Source organism: Halichoerus grypus, chromosome 7 (assembly GCF_964656455.1).
Source record: "Halichoerus grypus chromosome 7, mHalGry1.hap1.1, whole genome shotgun sequence".
Lineage (NCBI taxonomy): Eukaryota > Metazoa > Chordata > Mammalia > Carnivora > Phocidae > Halichoerus > Halichoerus grypus.
In genome coordinates, this window is record NC_135718.1 from 119,037,474 (window position 1) to 119,057,715 (window position 20,242).

The 20,242-nt window shown below is 43.0% G+C and overlaps 1 protein-coding gene across 3 annotated transcripts in view; it reads left to right on the top strand.

Moving 5' to 3' along the window:
* The first annotated feature begins 2,519 nt into the window (after positions 1-2,519).
* Positions 2,520-20,242, top strand: part of LPGAT1 (lysophosphatidylglycerol acyltransferase 1) — a 103,988-nt gene continuing 86,265 nt past the window's right edge. The window contains exon 1 of one of the 3 annotated variants that reach the window (XM_036095723.2): positions 2,520-2,594. The gene's annotated coding sequence lies outside the window, so the exon portion shown is untranslated. The remainder of the gene's footprint in view (positions 2,595-20,242) is intronic. The other 2 variants (XM_078078151.1, XM_078078152.1) reach the window with 2 other exon arrangements.

The following is a 20,242-nucleotide window of genomic DNA, read 5'->3' on the forward strand; positions in this document are numbered from 1 at the left end:
TTGCTTTTTTTGTCCTGACAACAACCCCGTGCAATATGATTGTTCCCATTTTTTCCAAGAGGAAATTGAAGCACAGAGGAGCTAAGTCACTTGTCCAAGATCACACAGTGAGTGAGAAGTTGAGTGAGGCTTTGAATTCAGATCTTCTGATTCCACATCCCATCTGCTTTTCTGTACATCACAACTCTCTGGAAGGGGGTCCTGAGACTCCCTTCATTGACTTTCTCCTGTGCTCAACGTCCTGTCAGCCTCCAGCTCTGGCCGAGAACTCAGGAAACCATAGATTACTTCCTTCTCTCTGCACCCCTCGGCATATGCTTCCAATGGAAAAAACAAGCGATCAGCAAGGACTCGGGACAAATCTTTGTGCAGGTGCTAACTTTGCCCGATCCCGGGGACATGGTTTCTACTGGCACTGAATCATCACCAGGGCCAACTTGCTACATGCTCAGGTGCCCTGGTCTCAACACCCCCTCCTCCACAGGTGTCTTCTCTGCCGCAGCCTCGGAGCCAAGCCTCAGGAAGCAGGTTTCTGGATGGAAACGAAACAGGCCCTCCACCACGGGGCCTCATCTGGGACAGAGTGAAATCACTCTCGATCCCTGCTTGGACACTTCAGCTCTTGAGGGCAGAACGCCCTGTGCTGAGCCTCTGGCGACGGAAGGAACATGCCTCGAGTGCTGCTGCGGTGTCAACAGCCGAGAAGAGAAGAAGCAGGAGGAGGGGAAGGAGGAGAAGGAGAAAAAGAAACCCTGCCTCTCTGTCTATTGGCACCTCTCTGAACCCTGCCCCTAATTCTGAGGGGATTCCTCAAGCACCAAGAGGATAGGCCTCATCATGGCCTCTCTGCTCGCCTTCCATTCTTGACTCCTACAGCTGTCTGATTTTCCTGTGAACTTTCCTTCTATTCCAAAACAAAAGCCTATTTTCTCTCCTGCTTCCCGAGGGAGTTAAGCCGGGCAGGATCCTTTCCCTTTGGCTACAGTTTCCCAACAGTCCCAGAAGTAACTTTGGGTGTGGCTGGGACAAAAGTCCTTAAGAAAGGAAGTAGGAGACACCAAGAACAGAGGGACTGGAAGCTGCTAAAAAAAAGGAAGACGCGGGTAGCTCAGGGGCGCCTGGGTGGCTCAGTCGTTAAGCGTCTGCCTTCGGCTCAGGTCATGATCCCAGAGTCCTGGGATCGAGCCCCGCATCGGGCTCCCTGCTCCGCGGGAAGCCTGCTGCTCCCTCTCCCACTCCCCCTGCTTGTGTTCCCTCTCTCGCTGTGTCTCTGTCTGTCAAATAAATAAATAAAATCTTTAAAAAAAAAAAGGAAGACGCGGGTAGCTCAGTTTAACATCTATTTTGGTACCAGGCCCTGTTGCCTTACGTATAGCCTCCCGATGATTGAAATAGATGGTTGCCGTTTTGTCTGACCAAATTCAGCTCCTCCCCCTCCCCCCCACCTCAATTCTTATTTTTGGTAACAGCATTCGGAAAGACCCTTTGTTCTGGGGGATTTCCTCTCCCCACTGCACCAGAATCATCTGGTGGGCCAATACAAAACCCTTCCTTCTCCCCTCCCAAGGGTGGGCATACAACCCAGATATGGCTAATCAGAGACTTCCCTGGGCTTGTATATACTGATACGGAGAAAGAGAAGTCCTCTTTCCCTCTGGGTTGCTAAACAGAAATTAAAGAAAGCAAAGTTATTTACAACCATTGCCCCCACTTGTATGGAGGAAGCTCATTTATAGTAGGACAAAATGAGGGGATCACAGAAAGAAGCATAGTTGATTGTGTGGGCGTGTGTGAAAAGAGAATGATTGAGATATAGATCTTTATCTCGATCTGGCCACCACCCATCCATCTATCCACCCATCCATCTATCTCTGAGAAAAGGTAGGGAAGTAATCTGAAACTACTTTAGTCTCTGGACTAAGAGACTCATAATGTAAACTAACAATCTCTTTGTGTACCACTGCTTGCCCAAAAGTCATTTATTTTGTCAGTCACTGGTGAGCCAAGATTCACTCCAGGTTTCTCTGAGCCTCTGGTTTGCTGCTGGCCCTCTGCCAAGCTGCCTCCTAAAGGCGGTAAACCCTGGTCCTGCCTTAAAGACACGAAGTCTGTGAGGACATTAGACCTTTCTAAACCACTGCAAAGCAAGGCAGAACACAACGCTATAACAGAGATACAAATAAAATTCAGTGGGATCCACAGGGGAGTAAATATTTGGCACCATGATTGTGCCTCAAGTCAGCCCAGGGCCAACTTTGGGGGATTCCTGAATACTTGGATGCCCAAAGGAACCCTAAAGTAAGTCTGTCTCCTCAAGTCACTTTGGACTTGCATGGACACTGGCCATTTACTGATGTGTAACCAGCAATTCCCACAACCCCGAACAGAAACTAATTGCTTCGCACTGTGGCCATATTTGCAGAGCTCAGTGTTGTCTGTGGCTCTGCCAATCATATTTAGAGTTACCCTGAAACCTTTGCTCTGCAGCTTGCCCCGCCCCACTCCCGATCACCCTCTGCTCTCTGCTCAGTCCAGTTGCATTACTTCCTGCTACAACCGCAGTGAGGCTGCAGCTGAGTAGGGGTTGGAGAAAGGTAAGTGTGGGTATTTATTTCCCAGGCGTTTACCAAGGGAAACGAGTTTACATATGCCATTTACAAGCTATTTCCAAAATGTGCAGTGAAAGTAGTTGTTTAGTCCTAGAGTCTAAAACAGTGGTTTTCAACCTTTTCTTTTTCCTCCAGTTCACTTTATGCCAGGCAAAATAGTCCACAGCCAATCAACCCCTTCCTTTCTGTGTACTAATGGAAAAATAATTTAAGAATATTATTGAGGGGCCATTACAAAGTATATTTTGGGAGATTAAGTGTACATGTGCTTTACCAGTTAGGGCATAAATGATTCATATTCAAATTGCCATGCATAATTGTCTTTATGTGTAGTTACCGGAAAATTAAAGGCCAAAAAATACAGTTGCAGCAAATATGCAACACTGGTCATTTTAACCAAACAAATCACAACTAACTTGATAACGATGAAGCTAAGTTAACAGCAAATTATAATTAAAAGCAAGAATGGCAGCACTTGAAGACTTTGACTCACACATGGCGACACAGAGTAATGACAAAGCGCCATCCAGAGAATGTCATCCAGAGAATGTGGGCAAGGTTCCACCAGAACTTTCCCTGGAAGCCAGACTTCTTGGTGGAATATTAAATTAGAATCCTCAATAAAATTTAGTAACTCGTTGATTCTGGTTTATGAATTCCAAATTAGATTAACCTTTTATAATTCACTTAGCACGCTATTAGTAAATAGGTCTTAGAGGTACATAAAAACGAGCATATGGATTTGTAAATAGTTTGTCCCAAAGGACTAAAGAAAAGATTAACTTTTCTTGGGTAGGTTTGAGGCCCATCAGGTGTGCCTTGGGTAGCTTTTGAGAATCACTGGGTGGAAGGCTCTGGAACACAGCTGAATTGCTATTCGCCCAAGACTTTGACCAAGGCAGGAGTGAGATATGAGAGCCAGGGACATTTATTCCAACGCTCTTGCCTTCTACAGTAAGAGTTATGCCAGGACCTCAGGAGAAAACAGAGCATTCCAACCTGACACTGCTAGTTAGGTTAGCATGGAGGTCAATATGACTTGGAAATTTTCACACTAGTTAATTAAAAAGAGCAACCTCCTCAAAGCAATGAAAATGGATGTTGGTGACTCACAGAGTTATGGTATTTTATTTGTGACTAAAAATTAAATGAAAGAAAGACTAGGAAGTAGTCTATCAGAAAACCTGGCAGGACCAGTCTCCAGAGGGGTCAATGCGTTTTTTTCTACCTCAACAAAGAAGACTTCATAATTGTGGCACTTTCAACATTTCAAAATACGTTTGCATATATTACCTAATCTTTAGTGAGGAGGTGCAATTTCTGAGGTGACTAGAGGGTTTGCAGCTCCCCGACTCTTTATTTCCCCTTTTCTCAGTATTATCCTTCCTTCTTGGGTTCACATCCCTCTTAATCTGTCCTACTCGCTTGTTCTTTCTGCCTGGTTTCTTAGCTTTGGCAGCTCGCCCAGGCCTTGCTTACTCTGGATTTTTCAGGGTTTCTCAGAGTTAAAGAGGTGACTGATCCTGGAATCAAAATCTAATTCAACCTAGATCTGTCGTGTCCTTTAAGAAAATGTTTTTTGGCTTTTCAAATGAGTCAAGTAGAACCTTTCATGTAATGTGCCTTCAGTCCTGGATAAATGATCCTAGGTAATTAGGCTTATGAATTGCAAGTGATCATGGATGGCATGGGCCATCTTGTACCTCTAGCCTCGAGCTGGCCAGCACCAGCTTCCATGTATCTTGGTTGTGGAATGCAAAGTTCAGTAATTTGGTGGGTGTCGTGGGTAGACCTGTGTCCTTCACCTCCCACTGCCACCACAATTCATATGTTGGACCTCAACCCCCAGTACTTCAGAATGTGGCCTTATTTGGAGATAAGGCCTTTAAAGAGGGAATCAAGTTAAAATGAGGGCATGAGTGCACCCCCCCCAATTTGACTGGTATCATCATTGAAAAGAAATCTGGACACAGAGACAGACTCAGAGAGAGGGATGACAAGGTTGAGATGCAAGAAGGCAAGCCATCTATGAGCCAAGGAGAGAGGCCAGGAACAGAGCTTCCCTCAGAGCCCTCAGGAGGACCCAGCCCAGCCGATGCTGTACTCTCGGACTTCAGCCTCCAGAACTAGGAGACGATACATTTCTGTTGTTTAAGCCACTAAGTGGTGCTTTTTATGGCAGTCTAGCAAACTAACACAGGGCGCAACATTGGCCAGGAGACTAATTTCTCCCACCTCTTCATGGGATTATTTTAAGAATTGAGTAAGCTAATAGATATAAGAGCACTTTGCAAAGAGTTAAAGCCACAGTGAAGATGAAAGGGATGGGTAAAAACAGAGTAGCATTCCCTAGCTACCATATTTAAAACTATCATTTTTCAAAGCACCCCCTTGGGGCACCTGAGGGCCTCAGTCTTTAAGCATCTGCCTTCAGCTCAGGTCATGATCCCAGGGTCCTGGGATGGAGCCCCACATGGGGCTCCCTGCTCAGTGGGGAGTCTGCTTCTCTCTCTCCTTCTGCCCCTCTCCCTGCTTGTGCTCTCTGCCCTCATCAAGGAGTCTCCTTGAGTTTCTCTCTCTCTCTCTCCCTCTGCCCCTTTCCCCACGCTCTCTCTCTCTCTCAAATAAATAAATAAAATCATAAAAAAATAAAAGTCACCCCCTTACATGCATATGTACTAAATCCCCTTCCCTGATTTATTTTTCTCTGTATAACTCTTACCACCTTATGACATAGTATATATTTTACTTATTTATTTTGATTATAGTCTGTTTCTTCCCATGAGTATGAACTTTCTATTTTGTTCATTGCTGTCTCCCCAGCACCTAGAACTTTGGCTGGCATGTGGCAGGTCTCAAAACATACTGGTTGGATGAATTGTAAATGCATATTTGCCTCCACTCATCTTCATCCGGCTATTGCCAACTAATTCTTTAAGACGAAAGAAGGGGCATCTCCTCCCTTAGGAAAACTTCCAGGGTCACTCTCCTCTTCCTTAGTTTGGAGCTCTTCTTCCATCCTCTTAAATGGGTAATTCCATCGTCGCCCTGACCACATCACACTTTCTTGACTCCCTCACTGTGGATTCTTGAAGGTAGGGTCCACCAAGATGTGTATATCCTGTATTCCAAGCAGATGACTCTGAACCTGAACCTTAGTGGGCACTCCATACTTGACTGTTGCGTGAGCAGGTAACTGGGGAGAAAGGGAAGGGCAGAGAAGGTTCAGAATTGGCTCACTAGGATAGCACGTACTGGTGAGGTTGTGGAGAAAAGGGAACTTTGAGCACTGTTGGTGAGAACATAAATTGGTGCAGCCATCATGGAAAACAGTATGGAGGCTCCTCAAGAAATTACAAATAGAACTACCATATCATCCAGCAATCTCACTTCTGGGTATATATCCAGTGGAGATGAAATCACTATCTTGAAGAGATATCTGCTTTCTCATGTTCATTGTAGCTTCATTTACAATAGCTAAGATATGAAAACAACTTTTTAAGTATCCACCTATGGCTGAATGGGTAAAGAAGATATTGTGTATGTGTGTATAATTATTCTTATGTATATATATCATGTATGTATATAATGAAATACTACTCAGTCTAGAAAAAGAAGGAAATCTTGCCACTTGTGACAGCATGGATGAACCTAGAGGGCGCTATGCTAACTGAAATAATTTGGTCAGAGAAAGACAAATACTGCATGTCCTCACTTACATGTAGAATCTAAAAAAGCCAAATTCATAGAAACAGAGAGTACAATGGGGTGGGGGGAGCTGGGGAGTGGGGAAGGCGAGGAGACATTGGTCAGAGTACAAACTTGTAGCTATAAGATGAAGTTCTGGGAATCTAATGTACAGCCTGGTGACCATGGTTAACAAAAACTGTATTATCTATTTGAAAGTTGCTAGGAGACGAAATCTTAAATGTTCTTACCACAGTCACAACAACAAAATGGTAATTATGTGAGGTGATAGATCTGTTAACTAATCTTGCAGTAATCATTGCACAGTATTTATATGTATCAAATCATTGCAGTGTGCACCTTAAACGTACGCAATGTTGTATTTCAATTACATCTTAATAATGCTGGGGAAAAAATCATAAAGAAGAAGGGGCTCACTAGGGTGCTCACCTTGTAGCCCAGGCTGCGTTCATGAGCTGTCAACAGTAGTGAGCACGCAAAAGGAATGCCACCCTCACATGCTGTTCTGGGGGCCCCAGAGGAAGTTAACAGTGACGTGAGCCATGAGGAGGGCCTCATGGATTTGAAATAAAAGAAATTAAAATCAGTTCAGCAGACTAGAGCTATGCAAAGCCACTTTAAAGATCAAAAGATGAGGGCGCCTGGGTGGCTCAGTTGGTTGAGCAACTGCCTTCAGCTCAGGTCATGATCCTGGAGTCCCGGGATCGAGTCCCGCATCGGGCTCCCTGCTCGGCAGGGAGTCTGCTTCTCCCTCTGACCCTCCTCCCTCTCATGCTCTCTGTCTCTCATTCTCTCTCTCAAATAAATAAATAAAATCTTTAAAAAAAAAAAAAAAAAGATCAAAAGATGAAAGTCTCCTGGATACACAAAACAGGAGTCTCATCTGATGAATATATGAACATAACTGAAGACAGAATGAATTCCCCTGGGGCTGGGGTGAGGAGTGGAGGTTGTCAACCTAGGAAGTTTAGTTAGGAAAGGGAGAACTGAGGGGCCTTTGTCAGTTGAGCCTGGCTTAAAGTGCCCGGACTGGGGATGAAGGTGTCAGACTTTCCTGGGACGTTTTTGATGGGAACTAGACCCCGGAGGTAGGGGCAAGGCCCACCTGGGAATGGAAGAGCCCAGTGTGAGCTGCAAGTCGTGCCAAGGTGGGCCTCCAACATAATAGAGTGATTGAGGGTAAGAATCCTCTGCCCCTGGGAAGTCTGGTGTTGCTGTTTGCATTTGAAAAGGAAAAAGTACAGGAGAGAAAAATCTATGAAGGTCATGGTGCTCTGGGTGAAGAATTAAGGATCTCAGGCTGATGCTTCTTGTCTGCAAAGAATGACAAAAAGCGTCATGCTTGCCAGATTAACCCACCTTTGGAGTTTCACAATCCAGGGAATGATAGTCATCATTTGGTCTGTTCATTCATTCGTTCGAATATTTTCGAGCCAGACCTGCTGCTAGATGTTGGGAATACAAAAATCAATGTTAACATGTAGTTCAACTAAGAACTTTAACCTCCAGGATCTGTGTAATCTAGAAGCCAGTTCAAACAAGTGTCCTCTGGCTTCCCCCCAGGGGGTTAGGAAGGGCAGCCATAACATGGAGGACCACAAAGCTAATCAAGCAGAGCAGAAGGCTGTTAGAAGAGTAAAATGCCAACCCACTGGGGGATCTGCCTCACAACCTCTTGCTGGGAATGTTGACTGGGACCCAGTAGAGCAGAAATACAGCCCCAGTTAGGCTATAAGCATTGCCACTAATAATCACTTAGCCAAAATTATCATTGAGCTAAACAAGGGAAGGTTTTAGGTAAGCAGATCTTTCTAGAATGTCTGCAGAATCACTGGAATGGGTTGTTGACTTTCTTCATCAACAGTGAAAATTTCAGCAGGGTGCCTGAGACAAAGTAGATTTATATGATGCCTCTCTTGATTGCCCCGAAGCCTAGAGCAGAAAGATTAAAGTGAGTCTGGGCTACTCTTTCCTCATTTTAAAAATAAACAAACATTCTCTGGGTTTTAAAATGTGAATTTCCCCAGGAAATACTTTACAGAAAGAATTCCTAGACTGTATATATTTTGTATTCTTTGTAAATTCTATGAATATTTTGCATATTAGAGACAAGAAGATATTCAGTGTTTACTTTGGACGCAAAGGGAGAAGGGAAATAGATAGTCCTTGTCCAATCTTTGTGCAAGTCATCATCTGTGTCCCATCCATCCCAAGTCTGTTCAGCACTATGCTGAGTACCAGGGAGATGGAGCAAGACAGAAGGGGAAGGCAGATACAAAGAATTTGACAGCTCGTCTTCAGTAAGCTTCCTGTCTCATGGGGGTGTTGTCAGTTGGGTTCCCTGGGTCTGAGATGGAGATTTGGGAACCAGAAGTTTATCAGGGAGTGTCCTTAAGAACAACACTTTTGTAGGATTTGGCAGAAGGGGAAGTTGAACTGGAACATGATCCCAAAGGGAGCTCTGAGGCTGAGATGGCCCTTCAGAGAGGTCCAGAATTGAGACAAGGGAGATGTGTCTTTGTAGAATGTCGTTGGGTGTGGGCTCCTTCCCTGGGAGGGAGAGTAACCTTGGATGAGAGGGAAATTCCTGGGGAGGGACTCAACGATGAGCTTTCAACAGGCAACATCCCCAGACGCTGGGAGGATTTATGCACTGGCCCCGATGGTGGGGATCTGGGGGGCACACCGCAGTGTCCACGATGAGGGAGTGTAACACGGTACTACAAAGTGTGGTGCGACACCATGGTGCCGTAATGAAGGTACGGATGCAGTGGAATGGGCACTCAGGAGGTGGAGGGATCACATCTGACGGGGCAAAAGGAAAGCTTCCTGAGGAAGTTGAGGTCTCTGAGTCTGTGCAAGCCCCCCGCCCTTGCTTTAGAAGAGCAAAAGTGACGGACTTGCACATTCCCAGCTGCTGGGGAAGGAGAAGAGAGCCGATGAGAGGAGATAAGATACCCACAATTGTCTCCTTCCCCAGCACTTCCGGAGTTGCAGTCCCAATTATCAATCACTTCTAGCTCCAATATTCAGTGGTCTCGGGTTAGGCAGCCCCTGATAGCGCTGGGGAGGGCTGCCCCCGGGGGCCTTGCAGATACATTGGCTTATGCCCTGACGGACTGGCTTACCTGCCCCAGCCATCCCTGGTCAGGTCCCAGCAATCCCTGTTTGGTCCAGGTCACCAGAGAATTCTGAGTCTAGATGGCACTTTGCTGAGACAGTGCCTTCCTTTTTTTTTTTTTTTTAATATTTTATTTATTTATTTGACAGAGAGAGACAGCGAGAGAGGGAACGCAAGCAGGGGGAGTGGGAGAGGGAGAAGCAGGCTTCCCGCGGAGCAGGGAGCCCGATGCGGGGCTCGATCCCAGGACCCTGGTATCATGACCTGAGCCGCAGGCAGCCACTTAACTGACTGAGCCACCCAGGCGCCCCAGTGTGCCTTCCATTTTCAATTGTTTTTGTTCCTATCAAGCCGGGTTGTGTCAGGGCTGGTGAACCTAGAGCCGCCTTCCCGGGATCAGAGCAGAGGGAGAAAGTGTACGCAGCTCCACTCTCTGGCAAGTCAATGGGTGTTGTTACTAGTTTTGAGATTTATCCTTCTGTTTGAGATGCCTCCAGGCTAAAGGAAACAGTTTTTCCATGGATTTACCCTCCAATTAGCAACATGTCCCCTTGCCCACTTTATAATTCTGCTGTTATGCCCTTTAAATTCTCCCTCATAGGGAAGGCAAAAACCTGTTTAGAAGCTGAATAATGGAGGGGCACCTGGGTGGCCCAGTCGCTGGGCGTCTCCTTTCGGCTCAGGTCATGATCCCAGGGTCCTGGGATCAAGCCCCGCATTGGGCTCCCTGCTCTGCGGGAAGCCTGCTTCTCCCTCTCCCACTCCCCCTGCTTGTGTTCCCTCTCTCGCTGTGTCTCTCACTGTCAAATAAATAAATAAAATCTTTAAAAAAAAAAGTATATATATATGTATATGTATACATATATATATATATACATACATACATATATATAGAGAGAGAGAGAGAGAGAGAGAGAGAAGCTGAATAATGGATTCCGTCCAGGGCTTTGCATGAATCTGTATACTCCAACACACAACTTTCTATGTCGAGGTTCAAAAATATTACTTCAAGTAGACAAAATTAAACAAAGCAAAGTGCTCTAACCTTATTCCAGATAGGGCCTCATTTTCCCAAGCTGAAAAATACAGACATCCGTCTTACTCAATAATCTTTATTTGTTAGGTCCTTGCATGCTAAGAGCCACTGAGTTATAATGACCTGACCTGAAACAGCTGATTGAGACCCAGGAAAGTCCTTCCTGTCGGCCTCTGTTTCTGATCCTGCATTGGGACCACAAACCCAAGAGAGATGCTTCAAGCCCCTACTGAGTGAGAACAGTTCTGCTCCCTGGGCCCCCTTGTCTCCTCTCCCAATGTTTCATTTATTAAGCTGAACCACCTACCATCCCAGAATGGGCAGCAGACTCAAACCAGTTTCTTGGAGTTCTTCTGGGTTGGGCCTCCTGGGCCACCGTTACTAACTGTGTCCTGTCTGGGGCCAACCAGCCAGGCCCGGGTCCAGCAGGAACATAAGGATCCCAACCTGCAGGTGATCAGTAGTTTTCAGGTTTGCCTTCAGTGCTTGGTTCCAATCACCAGATGATGGAATAGGGCCTGCTGATGTTCTTCAGGTGTCCAAAGAGGGAGTGGAGCCAATCTAACATCTAGGCTGAATGCTAAGGGCTTGATCTCTTCTTCTGTCTCTTGCTTCCCCTCCTCCCACTGACCGGGCCCAGGTTTAGGCTCTGGTGACCTCTAACCAGACAACTGCAAGGGCCTCCCTCCTGTTCTCCAGGTTCTGCTTGGTGCATTTCAAACTACCTACTGCTGATGGCTCACTCATCCGGCTATGTCCCTCAGTGACTTTCAGTGACTCTTGACTTCATCTCCCAAATTAAGCATGCATTCTGCTCCCTAGTTTTCCAGCTGCATTTCCACCGTCCCCCCACTTGACTTCCTATCTGTGGTTATTCAGCCAAATTAAATGCTGGATTGTTGGGGCGCCTGGGTGGCTCGTTTGGTTGAGTGCCCACTCTTGGTTTCGGCTCAGGTCATGATCTCAGGGTCATGATCTCAGGGTCGTGTGATCAAGCCCCGAGTCACGTTGTGTGCTCAGCTCAGAGTCTGCTCAAGATTCTTTCCCCTCCTTCTCTCTCCCCCTTTTTTTCTCCCCCTGCTCACACTTGCACATGCACACACACTCTCTCTCTTTAAAATAAATAAATAAAATCTTCTTAAAAAAAAAACACACGCCAAAACCAAAAAACCCGCTGGATTGTTTTCCAAACCTATTCTGGTAATTGCGCACCTCTACTTAAATTGTTCTCTCATCTGTCATGTCTTTGTTTCTCATCTTCCATTTCTTTCTCCTTCAAATTTCTTCTTTCACTTCAAGCCATGTTCCCTCATGAACATATATAAACAATTCTGACCAAAATTTTAGCAAATCAAATCTAAATATATTTAAAAAGTTAATACATCATGACCAAATAGGGTTTATCCCAGGAATGTAAGGTTAGTTTGGCATTCAAAAATCAACCACTGTAATGCATCGTATTCATTTCCTGGTGTTGTGTAAAAAATTACCCCAAACTTAGCAGTTGAAAGTGATGCAAATTTATTATCTCACAGTTTCTGTAAATCAGAAGCCCAAGCATGGCACAACTAGATTCTCTGCTCAGGGTCTCACTGGGCTGAAACCAAGGCGTTGGCCATAGCTCTTGTTCTCATTTGGGGTTTGGGGTTCTTTTCCAAACATGGAATAGCCCTCTTTCCATGGCCTCTTTTATTTTAGAAATACTTGCCGCTTTGCCTTATCCCGACCATATCCCCTGCCCTGAAGGCAGCAATGATCTTCATCATCTCGGTGTTATGGAATTGAACTACAAAACCAAGTGTGCTGGCACTTTCCTTTTCTGCTTGATCATTTTGTAACAGTGAATAAAGAGAGAGTCATTTTACTTTATATATTTCTATCCTTTTGCCACAGAACTTGTCTGCATTCCTCCCATTTGGCAGTACTTTTCCCAGTCTGGTAGTCAGCATTTCCAGCAGCTGCTGGGAATGGCTTTCAATTAAATATGGCCATCTGTGAAAGGTACATTGCCACACAGCCCGTTACTGTGCAGGAGACAGTGATGGGAGCAAAAATTACTATTACTTACAGTCCGATGGGCCAAGGCACGTTTTTTTTTCTTGCCCCAACAGGGGTCTACCATATCTAGATTAAACTTTCATTTTAAGAAATTTCATCAAATTGAACTAGACACAGACATATCTGAGAAACTGGAACAAACACCCATACCCCCAGCTACTATCCTTTGACACACACTTCAAAAACGGTTCTATACTACCTCTCCCCCACCCCCCTCAGCTGTATCTACTTTGAGACCTTTTCTCATTTTCATTTCTAAGTGTTGGGGGTAGGCAGGGTTATGGCTATGGGAGCCACAGGGACTCTCACTCCCTTCTCTCATAGCGATCTCTACTTGGATGAAGTAAGTCAGTCAAGGAGGTTCCGGTCTGCAATAGTAGTTAACTGCTCAGGCTTTGGAGCCCAACTGTGTGGGATTGAATCTCAGGATATGTTTCTTAATATTTGTCCCTCAGTTTCCTCATCTGTAAAATGGGAACAATAACAGTACTCAGTAGTAGGCTTACTCAGAGACTGAATGAGTTCACTCATTTAGAAAAATGACTGGCACACGGTAAGTACTCAGTAGTAAAGGTTAGCTATTATTATCTTTACAACTGTTGTTCTCAACCCTGTTTGTATATTTAAATTGGGAAGATTTTGAAAAGTGCTGATGCTCGGAGCCTCATCCTAGATCAGGGCTTCTCACTTGCAACACCATTGATACTTTTGGTCAGATAATTCTTTGTTGTGGGGCTGTCCTGTTTAGCAGCAACCTGGCATTTACCCATTAATGCCAATATTGCAAACCTCTCCCCATTCTCAGTCGTGATAACTAAAAATGTCTCCAGACATTGCTAGATATCCACTAGGTAGAAAAATTTTACCTCAGCTGAGATCTACTGCCCCACATCAATGAAATCACAGTCCCTGGAGATGAGGCTTGGGTATGGGTCTTCCCAAGGGCAGATCCAGGTTTTGTGGGCCTGAAGCTTATAATATTTGGGGGTCACTCTTCTAGAAAAATAATACAAATGTAAAAATAAGATATAGAAGTGAGTATTATTTAGAATGAGTAAAGAAATTACAACAAAATACTTGTGCCTTGGAGATTCATATTCCTTTCTTCTGAGATCACTGTAGGCAATTTGCCAGCAAAAAATTCTTTTTGACAGCAAGCCAGCTTTCTCTCCCCACCTAGGATATTCTATACCACCCAGTGCTAACAGACACCTTAAAGTGTAAGCATCTTGAACACGCTTTATGAGAAAGCTACCTCCAGGTCTTCCCTTGCTGCAGCATACTGCTTTGGATGGAGGCTCAACTGGGCAGGGTAGGCACAAGGCCCACAAAGCTCAGTTACCTTAATCACAATTTCAGAAAACTTGCACTGGGGGGTAGGTTGGAGGTGGGCAGGGAGCACAGCAAGAGGAACTTGAGATTGCAGCAAAAGTTCAAAGTCTGGAGAACCATGACCCTGACCATGGAATGCATAGTTCCAACTGGGCTGACCTTTGATTTGCAGTCTTAGTACTGAGGTCAGGGGCAGGATACGTGTCAAGATGCAGGACTAAGGGTGGTGAGGGCCAAGCACTAAGAGAGGTATGCCTCACATACCCAATCACCCTCCGTGCATTCCTCAGGAACACTGAGTCCGGAGTATTCCCAGAAACCAAAGAAATAGGGCAATGGGCAGGTCATACAGGCACCCAGCAGCCATGACTTGGGAGCCAGACTCTAGGTCTTAGAGAGCAGATTTACTTCTCAGCTCCATGAGATGAAGTTATGGGGACAGACTAAGCCTGTAAATACTGAGCTTTGCTAGAGACTAAATTTTTGTGTGTTCCCCCACCCACCACCCCTCAAATTCATATGTTGACATCCTAATCCCTAATGTGATGATATTGGGAAGTGGAACCTTTGGGAGGTTAGTGGAGTCCTCAAGAATGGGATCAGTGCTCTTATAAAAGAGATCCCAGAGAGCAACCTTGCCCTTCCAACATCACTGTGAGAACACAGTGAGAAGTTGGCTTGTCTATGAACCAGGAAGCAGGCTCTCGCCGGACACTGACTCTGCCGGCAGCCTGATCTTGGACTTCCCAGCTTCTAGAACTGTGAGAAATAAGTTTCTGCTGTTTATAAGCCACCTTGTCTTTGGTACTCTGTTATAGCAGCTGAAATAAATTAAGACAAACTCCCTGCCTTGGTTAGGGGTCCAGAACCGGGTATGAGGAAGAGCAGCTAGAACTGGGTATAGGAGTGAGCTGTGATGTGCTAGGAACTGGGGAGGTAGGGAAGGGGGGGAGGAGGAGAAAGAGGAGGAAGAGGAAGGGGAGATGAGACAGTTGCTAAAGGTGGTTTGCTTTTGAGGGAATTCAATATCAGCTTTTCATACTTTTGAATGCAAATCTCCATCAAAATACTGTTAATAATTGATAAGGTAATATCCTATAAATATCTGTATAACTACCTCACAGGATTGTTTTAAAGCTACCATTAATATTTAATAAGGCATAATACCTAATTAATACCTAGGTATTATTTAAATCTACTTCAGGGCTGTAGTGAGGAATAAAGATAAGAATACAAAATGCCTGACACATAAATGATATTTATGAAATAGTAATTATTACTGAGACTATGAATTATAAATCCATGCTCCAGCTCTGGAGTCAGACAGACTTGAGTTTATGTGACCTTGAGCGAATCATTTAAAGTCACAAAACCTTGGTTTCCTCATCAGTCAAGAAATGGTTCCTCCTTCACAGCGATGCTCTGAAGATGAAATGTGTTAATGCTATGATATTTAGCATTGTGCCTGTCACGTAGTTATTGCTGAGTAAGCGCTAGTTATTATATTGTTTTATGAGGCCCTTATCGTTATGTTTTCGCGTGGTTTGTCCCTGATGTCATCACATATGCTACTTCCTTGTTAAGGATGCCCCGTGGCATTCCCCACCCCCAACCCCCTTTGGAATATCAGTGATTTGAAATTCTGAAATCCACTTGGAAGAATCCCTTCCTTCTGATCCTCCTTGAATCTACTTTCATTACTTTTTTTCCCCTTAAATGCTCTAGGTCGGCTCTCTTTGCCATTATTATTTTAACGTAGGACATTCTTGATCCACAACCGATCATTCAAACCAAGCACATCTTGTAACTTGGAAACTCTTTGTTCCATAACAGTCATGCCCTTGACTGTAACCATGACACTAGATTCATGTCCATAGCACTTGTTTTTTCCAACATCCCCCTTGCCTCCCATTGATCCCTCCATTATTATCTCCATTACAATGAGTGAGGACCCAGCATTATTTTTACATTATCTTACTGGTACCTTTCCCCGGGTACTCAATGGCCTTCTCTTAGCTGTTGCTGTCATCCTTCTTTGTCATCCAATCCTTCTCAAGGCCTATTTTCTTTCTGCGTGTCCTCTTCTTTGCAGTTTCCACTGATTTAAATGTTGGTGCCATTCACTAGACTCTTGCTTCCAAATTAAAGAATATGCTTAGTGACTTGGCTAGCAGAGAGATATAAGTACACTGTATTATATATAATGATTAATTTCTCATTAGCTATGAATTGAGTTTTTGCACATAAAATTTTACTTTAGATATCCTAGGGGAGTTAACTATTTCCCATTGTAAATCCTTTTGTAAAGCACACAAATACCCACTAGTTTATGGTTTTGTACATAAAAATGTGAAATGTTGATATAGTGTCAGACCTGTTATTCATTTGGGATTCTGTCTTAGGAAGAGTTTATAAAGATCATAGCTATCAGACCTACTTAAAAGTTGAAAGAAGCCCTACAGCTTGTAGCTTTTTTGGTCCCTTAGCCATAATTTTTAAAGTGATGATATATGAAAAATAAATACACTTCTGGGTAACCTAATGAAGCAATTATATTTATTTACGCCTGTTTCTTTCCAAAATTTCACTAAAATGCTAAAGGGGAAGATTTAAAAAAAGATATGGGGTGCCTGGTTGGCTCCGTTGGTTAAGCGTCCAGCTCTTGATTTCAGCTCCCGTCATGTTCTCAGAGTCATGAAATCAAGCCCTACCTCAGGCTCCATGCTTAATATTCTCTCTCTACCTCTCCCTCTGCACCACCCCCCCCCCCACTGCTCACTCTCTCTCTCTAAAAAAAAAAAAAAAAAATTGGGGCATCTGGAAGGCTCAGTCAGTAGAGCAATGCAATTCTTGACCTGGTTTGAGTTGTGAGTTTGAGCCCCACATTGGGGATAGAGTTTACTTAACAATAAAGAAAATAAACATCTTTTTAAAAAAGATACAAATCCACAAGGAAAAAGAGAACAAGTTCGGAGACCACAGCAAATGAGAGATGTCAACAACATTTTGGAAGATGGAGAGTGGCTAGGTAATGATAAGGGACTTAGTAAGAGGAAGTCCTAGCTAATGCAATTAGACAAGAAAAAAATCCCAATCAAAATCTCAGCAAGTTATCTTGTCGATATCAACAATCTGAATCTATAGTTTAGAGAGAGAGGCCAAAGACCCAGAATAATCAACCCAATGTTGAAGGAGAAGAATAAAGTTAAAGGACTACCCAACTTCAAGACTTATAAAGCTGTAGTAATCAGACAGTTCACCATCGGTAAAAGAATAGATAGATTAATGAAACAGAATAGAGAGCCCAGACATAGACCCACATAAATATCATCAATTGATCTTTGACGAAGTAGTAAAGACAGTACAATGAAACAAAGACAGTTTCTTCCATAAATGGTGCTGGAACAATAGGACAGCTATGTACAGAAAAGTGAATCTAGACACAAACCTTACAAACTTCACAAAAATTAATTCAAAACAGATCATAGACCTAAATGTAAAACACAAAACTATAAAATTTCTAGAAGATAACGTAGGAGAAATCTAGATGACCTTGGGTATGATGACGACTTTTTAGAGGCATGCAAAAGGCACCATCCATGGAAAAAATAACTGATAAGCTGGGCTTCATTAAAACTAAAAACTTCTGCTCTGTGAATGACAATGTAAAGAGAAAGAGAAGACAAGCCCAGACTGGGAGAAAATATTTGCAAACAACACATCTGATAAAGGATTGCTATCCAAAATATACAAAGAACTTTAAAACTCAGCAAAAAGAAAACAAACAACGCAATGAAAAATTGGGCAAAAGACGTGAACAGATACCTCACCAAAGTAGATATGCAGATGGTAAGTAAGCATATGAAAAGATACTAAATATCATGTGCATTAGGGATTTACAAATTAAAACAACAATGAAATGCCACTAACACCTATTAGAGGGACCACAATCCAAAACACTGACAGCACCAAATGCTGATGAGGATGTGGATAAACGGGAATTCTCATTCATTGCTGGTAAGAATGTAAAATGGCACAGTCACTTTGGAAGACAGTTGGACAGTTTCTTAAAACTAAATTTTCTCACCATACAATCCAGAAATCATGCTCCTTGGTATTTACTGAAAAGAGTTGCAAACTTATATACACATGAAACCCTACACATGGATATTTATAGAAACTTCATTCATAATTGTCCTAACTTACAAGCAACCACGATGTCCTTCAGTAGGCGAATTGATAAACTGCGGTCAATCTAGACAATTCAGGAATATTATTTAGCACTAAAAAGAAATGAACTATCAAGTCATGGAGTTTTCCCTCATGGAGGAAACTTAAATGCATATGACTAAGTGAAAGAAGCCAATCTGAAAAGGCTACGTACATACTGTATCATTCCAATTATGTGACGTTCTGGAAAAGGCAAAACTATGATTAGTGGTTGCCAGGAGTTGGGAAGAGGGAGGAATGAATAGGCAGAGCACAGTGGATTTTTCTGGCAAGTGAAACTATTCTGTGTGATACTATAGTGATAGATACAGGCTGTTACACATTTATCAAAACCCATAGGATATACAAAACCAAGAGTGAATCCCGATGTAAACTATGGACTTTGGAGGATAATGACATGTCAATATAAATTCATCTTTATATAAATATAACAAAGGTACTACTCTGGTGCATGATATTGATTGTAGGAGGCTGTGTATGTGTGCGTGGGGGGTTATATGGGAGCTCTTTCTACTTCCTGCTCAACTTTGCTGTGAACCTAAACCTGCTTGAAAAAAATTAAGCTTGTTAATTAAATAAATAAATAAGGACAACATGCACATCTGAGAATACATATAACAATATTAATTAGTCTTTAATATAGCACCTGTTTTGACATTTGTCTCTTTTTTCCTAATACAGAGTTATTATTAAAATGAACAGTGTCTTTTTGAGACCTTAAGGCTCAAGCCAAAGGGTCTTTCTAATGCTAGATGCCAACTCCAGGCATTCCTTATCCTCTTTGGCTTTGGGGGCTTTATTCATAATGCTACTTTCAAACGTTAAAGGCATTTTCCAATCAATCGTAGCATCCCTGAGATCCCATTATAAACCAAATATATTTCATTAGGAGAACACATAAATAAATTATAGGAATTCATTCCACTTGGTATATTCATACTATATGGTCATTAAAATAAATGTACTAAAAATGTGTACTTAGACATTGTGTATTAGACCAATGTTTGCTAGAAATGCTAGGTCTTGAAAACATGTTTAGTGATAGCACCAAGTTGTACATTATACATATAGCATAGTATTTTCGTATTCATTTGTATTGATTTGTATTTTTAATGACATTATTTATGCAAAGTATAAAAATACAATAATAGTAACTTATGGGAAAGGAAGAAGGACGGTAAGTGAGAGGCGGGCAAGAACACAAGGACTTCAACTTTATTTTCAAAATTTTCAGAAGAATCTATTATGTTACTTCTGGTTTTCTCCTGAAAGGCCCTGCGGGGTAAAAGTTCCTTAAGTTTCCTGGCCATTTTGGAAGGTAATGCTCTCATTTGACCCGAACTTACCCTTTCAATGTTGAGAAGCATACCTAATTCTGGCATTCTGAAATTTGTGAATTCCATTTGCTCCCTCTGTCTTTACCATTGCAATTTTATTGGCAGTACCTATAAACAGTATATTTAGAGTTCACTGGACCTACGATTAAACCCCTGTTCTATTACTTGTTAGCAGTTTGGTGTCAGGTAAGTTATTTAATTCTGTTTCCTTGTCTGTAAAAACATTCCTCTCTGGTTGTTATGAGGAATATATTACATGGTGGCTGACATGGAGCTGGTCTCAAGAAATGCCACCTTTGTATTTTTTATTTTTAAAATTTTTAAAATTTATTTTTATTTACTTATTTATTTTTTAAAGATTTGTTTATTTATTTTATTTTATTTTTTATTTATTTTTTATTTTTTTAAAGATTTTACTTATTTATTTGAGAGAGAGAGAATGAGAGAGAGCACATGAGAGAGGGGAGGGTCAGAGGGAGAAGCAGACTCCCTTCCGAGCAGGGAGCCCGATGCGGGACTCGATCCAGGGACTCCAGGATCATGACCTGAGCCGAAGGCAGTCGCTTAATCAACTGAGCCACCCAGGTGCCCTGTTTATTTATTTTAGAGAGAGAGAGTGTGTGGGGGGGGAAGGGACAGAGGGAGAGAGGGAGAGAAACTCCTCACTGAGTGCAGAGCCTGATGTGGGGCTGATATCAGGACCTGAGCTGAAACCAAGGCTCAGATACTTAACCGACTACATCACCCAGGCACCCCAACATATGTCAGCTTTTTAAAGACTTACATCATCTTCTTTCTTCGTCTTCAAACT